The 6,000-nt window shown below is 36.0% G+C and overlaps 1 non-coding gene across 1 annotated transcript; it reads left to right on the top strand.

Annotated features, from left to right (window-relative positions):
* Positions 1–285: 285 nt before the first annotated feature.
* Positions 286–390, top strand: LOC112820499 (U6 spliceosomal RNA). Its single transcript, XR_003207164.1, has one exon. It is a non-coding gene; the product is annotated as a U6 spliceosomal RNA (small nuclear RNA).
* Positions 391–6,000: the final 5,610 nt, after the last annotated feature.

Raw genomic sequence — 6,000 nt, 5'->3', positions numbered from 1 at the left:
TAACATAACATAATAAAATAAAATTAAAAAAACAAAAAACAAAAAACACCTCAGTGCTTCCAAAAGAGGTATGAGTTGGACATGAGACTAGGACAGGATCTCGAGCATAGCGTCATGCCAAGCACGGTACAACACTGGGGAGTTGCTGACTTTTCTTTTCCAAAGGGGCTGACGGTATAGTTCTAATTGACTATTACAAATAAAGTCTTAAGAGATTTAATAAATGAATCCTGTAAAAACATTACAAACTAATATGTAGTCATAACTTACTTTTGCAACTGGCTACTGCTCACTTTGGCAGCACACATACTGCAGTAGGAACAATCTAGAGAAGATCAGTGTTGCCCCTGCACAGAGGACATGTACATTTGTGAAAGGATCTGTGTATGTGAGGGATTTCCAGGGACTAGGGGATGTGGCAAAGATACTGACTACAAAGGAACACAGTGGAACTTTTGGGTGATAACAAAAATGTTCTGTATCATGATTGTAGTAGTGGGAACATGACTGTATTCATTTGTCAAAACTCATCAAATTGCAGTCTTACAGTTGGTGATTTTATTGTGTGTGAGTTACATCTCAATAAAGCTGAGAAAAGAATTCTGACTCTTTCTTTCACCCCATGCATTAATTGGGATAATACAATTTCATGAAAAGCACAGGGACTTTTCCCCTCTATTCTTTGCTTGAGGAATTCAGGCATGGCAGAACCAGCAGGTCTTTTAACAATTTATCAGCCTCTTGCAATCAAGTAAAAATTCACTATATTTAGATACTGAAACAAGTAATGATTTCAATGGGAAATCTAATAGTTGCTTATCCCTAAACTAAGGGAAATATTGAGAAACATAGAAAGTATTTTTTCTGTTCCTTTTTTTTTTAAGATTTTATTTTTAAGTAATCTCTACACCTAATGTGGGGCTTGAACCTACAACCCCAAGATCAAGAGTTGCAAGCTCCCCAGACTGAGCCAGCCAGGCACCCCTGGAAAGTAGAATGATCAATCATTAGTAATGTGTTCTCAAAAAACAAAATACTTTAAGGACAAAGTCCTTCTTCAAGACAAAGATTATTATTCACCTTTTGATCACCAAGATCTAATTTCTTTCTCCAAACATTCAAGTTAAAACTTTGAAAAAAAAATATATGCACATTATGTACATAAAATGAGTATGTGTTTTTCTGTCTCCAATACATGCACTGAGGACAACAGAAGGTTGTTTGATGAAATCAATAATATGGGAAAGAGTTACTTTTGTCTTTTCTCCATCTAGACTTTTTTTTTTTTTTTTGGCAGACCAATCTGATGAGGTGGGAAAAAAATGAAGCTTGAAGAAAAGAAAATTGAAGCTAAAAACAATAGAGAAGATTGATTAACCCCACATTATCAGGTTAAGTGTCAACAGCAAAGAGCTACTGGGCTTCTGCAGTGTTTTCCTCTAAACTTTCAGCCTTGCATCCGTCAAACCTCAAGATAACTATCCATCATGGAGTCAAAGTGGCGAACAACTGTGTGGTCCTTTGATAAGGGACAGTGTCACAATTTGTCTCCTTCTCTTCCCACAGATCGCCTCTAATGGGGTAAAGCCAGGCCACAACAGCTGCAAAGAGCCCAATGACATTCTTTAGTATAAAAGAAATTCTCAGTAAATATGTACAGCAGGAATCTAAACAACATTCAAAAAGTATCTAAACTCAATGATTATTTACTTGTTCTATGACAATTGTTGTTTGTTCTTCCTGGACACTAATGTTGGTCAAACCACTTTTTAAATATAATTAAATGGCAGGATTATGATACACTTAAAAATGTGATGATGTTAACAATCCCCTGAGAGCTACAGTGCAGCATCTATACAACTAAGTAACATTTAAAATCTGTAGCTGGACTATATTAGCATTTATGCAATGCCTACCAGCAGGTAATTCATACATTTAGATGTACAACAGAGTATCACCTATGCCATTCAAAAATGGAGAGCTCCATCCTCTCTGCAAAAAAAAAAAAAAAATCAGCCTAACTAATGAAGAATGCTTAGTAGCATAGAAAATGACTATTTCATAATATAAGGAGAAAGAAAGCAAACTTTTAAAATATGAATTATGATTACAATTATGTTAATAAATATTCATGGGGAAAAAAGTGCTTGAAAGTTTATGAAGTATACCAATTGGTATATTAGAGTAGTGAGAATATGGACAATAATTTTTTTCTGTTCTGTTCTATGAATGTTTTCAAAAATTATTTTATTCCTTCTCGACATTTTTTTCTCTACACACTTGAAAACTAATCAGGTTTACATTAAGATTCCCTTCCCTAACATTCTGCATCTGCAAATATTAGTTTTAAAAGAAAGAGCTCTGAATCATCACCAGCAAGGAAGATAACACCTCAAACTGGCCTGTAACTATCCTATTGTGGGCCAACAGATCCCAGCTTCTTGAGTAGGAAGCAGCTCTATTCAAGGATAGTGAGAAAAAAAGTAATCCTAGGTAATTGTTCCGAAGCCTTGTCTTGTCACTCTGTCTTTCCATGGAATGCAATAAAGTGGAAATGAGGGAAGAGAATGAAAGATTTATGTAATCAGTTCAGAATCTCATGGAACACCCTGATGACCAAGCAAAGGAGTTATTCTGCTCCATCCTGAGCACATTTCTCCCCTTAAGTTACAGTATAACTTCTTTTGCCTTCACATCTGCTCTTGGAGTTCATTTTAGACTGTTTTTTATGTGTATAAAAATATTTAAGAGGCAAACACTGAGTTTCCCCAGACTTCAAGCCACCTTCTGAGAAGATAGTCCTTTAGCCCATATATGTCCCCCAACATTCTCCAACAGTCGGTATCCGAAGTACATTCTTTATTGTCGTAAAGGCATTTTAGTGCATTCAGTTTTTACCGAAATGCAGAAGCCTATTCAAGAAGTGTAATTAGCTAGTATCATTTTCAGTTAACATTTATGTTGGGACTGGAAAAGGATATGGGCAAAACAAAACCTATGAGAATGAGACAGTGGCTAGGAGTAGGAACTGCCAAAACAGAGGGAAGTTCATTGACAGGCAAGGGAGGGACAAAGCAAATGAAGTCTGCGGCATTCACCATTTGATCCTGGGCCAATCCTGTTGATCCTTGCTGAGTAAAAAATGTGAACTTGAGAACTGGAACAATTTGGATTCAAATCCTATCTCTACTGCTTAGTAATTGTGAGGACATAGACCAGTTACCTAACCTGTCTCAGTAGTGTGTTTTCCTTACCAGCCAAGAAGGAAAGTAACGTATACTTCATGAAAATATTTTAAGTAATAAATGGTGAAATAATTGTGCATTTAATCATGTATAATCAAAACTTCACAAATGTTCATTACTATTCCCTTTTCCTTTTTTTCTCATTTTCTTCTGCAAATTAGGTATATTATATACTCCCTAAATCCACATTTGCAGTGAGTTTTGAAACCCTATTAAAGATAGCTGACCAACATCATTGTCTTCATGATGGTCAAGACTAGATTTCCAAAGGTCATGCTGGCTCCTAAAGATTCTACTTTCTAGCTCAAAAAAAAAAAAAAAAAAAATCCAGGTCTGTTTTCTAGTTCTTTCAGTAAATGGCATAGAAACTCCACTTGTGTACTTCTTGGATGAACAATTCAAACTGCCTGTTCCATACTAATCTGTTACAGAATGTAATGAGCTCCCCAGATGTGGGCTGTTTGAGAGAGGAGCCACATGCAGAGATCAGTAGAGAAGTGACTCTCATCACAAGCCCCCAGATGAGGCCTCTAAAATTCAGAGGGCATCGCATAAAGCTATGAGAAGCCCGGCTATGAGTGTGCAATGCCCACTGACTGTCCCAAATCTAAAGGTTTACTCAAACTGAAAAACTGCCAAAGATGTTGGTTCTTAATTAGCAACACATATATCCTGCAAACTGAATAGCAAAAAGGTTTTAATTGTAGTGTCACATACAAACTGTTTGGTTTGTCACATACAAACTGTTTGGAGGTCCCAAATTCCAAAGCATTATGAAAAAAATCTTCCAAGGGTGTAGGTAAGACATAACTAGAGTACAAGTCAGTTGGTTTTTTTTTTTTTTTAAGATTTTCTTTATTTATTTAATTGACAGAGAGAGAGAAACAGCGAGAGAGGGAACACAAGTGGGAGAGGGAGAAGCAGGCTTCCTGCAGAGCAGGGAGCCCGATGCGGGACTCGATCTCAGGACCCTGGGATCATGACCTGAGCTGAAGGCAGTCACTTAACCAGCTGAGCCACCCAGGCGCCCGGGTTTGTTTTTTTTTAAATTATTGGTTTTTTGTTTTTTGTATCTATGGGTTAGAACAAAAAAACAGTTCTAAAAAACAATCTGTGGCATGTTATTTGCTTTGTACCTGATCTCATGAAGTCAGCAGGAGATTTGCCACTGAAGGACTATGAGAAAGATGGTTTCTGCTAGAACCAAAAACTGCTACCGATTATTCCAATTTGATGGGAAAATTAAGTCCATATTATGTGTAATAATAATCCATAAGCATGCTCTAACAGCATTTAGCATGCAAGCATTATTCCTGAGAGTACTTTCAAATAAAAACAAATGTGACTCAACCTTTAAACATGGATAATGATGAAATTTGGGTCTATTAGACCAGAAATAGAATGAAATTCCTAACATAAAAAACGAGGGATACTTTGCATGTCCTTTTTCTTTGCTTTACATTTCAAAAGCAAAAAAGGAAAAAAAAATATTTTTACTGAACCTTTTCCATCCATGAGGAACCACTTCTCACACACACACACACACACACACACACACACACACACACACACACACCCTAATACATGAACGTATCTTCTGGAGTGCTAAGCATGTGATATACATGATAAAGCATTGCTATTCCCAGAAATATGGCTCTAAAATAGTCATATGTGACTATTCAATGAAAAGAGTGTTTAGGATAGCCCAATTTGAGAAAGCTGTGTTACAAGATCAGATTCTATTTTTAGACTGGATTTTTCTAGACAGATGTGAAAACCCATAAAGAGGATTTTAAAAGTGTTATTACTGGTAAGTTATTGCACCCTTAATGTGGTCCGTACTGTGGCAATAGAAGCTTCAGGAAAACATCTTTTCTTTCTGTCTCTCTCTTTAAACTTTATTTATAGCCTTGCAAAAGACTAGCATTCACATAACCCGCCTTTGCAGGCGTGCCAGAAGATTAATGATATCGCAGTGTTCTTGAGAACAAAAATGTGTCTACCACTGTTGAATAATCTCTCCTTTCACACATTAAAAGTGAGATGAGGCCTACTTTAGAAAGCAAGGACAATGTGTCGCAAAGAGTTAGTTGGCTTAAAGACATACCCGTATTGCTATCCTGAATCACAAATTGTTTTCATGCATGTTATCTTGAGAATAAGAAAGCTTTTATCACCATCCCTTTTTTTTAATTTACATAGAGCCTCAAAATCTGACTTTTTCCAGCATTTTTTACAATCTGTTGCTTTTAAGAATTGAGAATTTAGAGAAAATTGTTCATTGTGACCTCTTTTATGTCTACTCTACTGAAATTTAGCTAACAAGAGTGAAAGCTATTTAAAGATTTAAATATGATAGATGTAGTCATTTATGTTAAAGCTACTTTTGCTTAGCTTATAGTAATAATAACTCAATTTTTATTAGAACTTTTTCTGATGCTGTGCACCATGCTAAGTGTTCAATATATATTATCTCATTTAATCCTCGTGAAAATCCAAAGAGATAGTTACTACTATTATTCCTCCCTGATGGAGGAGAGAATTTATGTTTAGAGAGACATAGGACTCACCCTAAGCCACTCCTCCTATAAGTGACAGAACCACAATTCAAATCTAGGTTCGGGGAATTTCAATGCCATGCTCTTAATCACTATATCATATACTGCCTCTTGGGCAATATTCATTTAATATAGACTTTTATTCAACCAGGTAATACTTAGAGACTGCTTATAATTTTCAGGAATTTTATCACCAG

This window comes from Callorhinus ursinus, unplaced genomic scaffold (assembly GCF_003265705.2).
Source record: "Callorhinus ursinus isolate GAN/ISIS: 27379988/994484 unplaced genomic scaffold, GSC_fseal_2.0 scaffold3, whole genome shotgun sequence".
Taxonomy (NCBI): Eukaryota; Metazoa; Chordata; class Mammalia; order Carnivora; family Otariidae; genus Callorhinus; species Callorhinus ursinus.
Note: the sequence above shows the minus strand (reverse complement) of the source record. Positions and strands in the feature narration are given on the sequence as shown.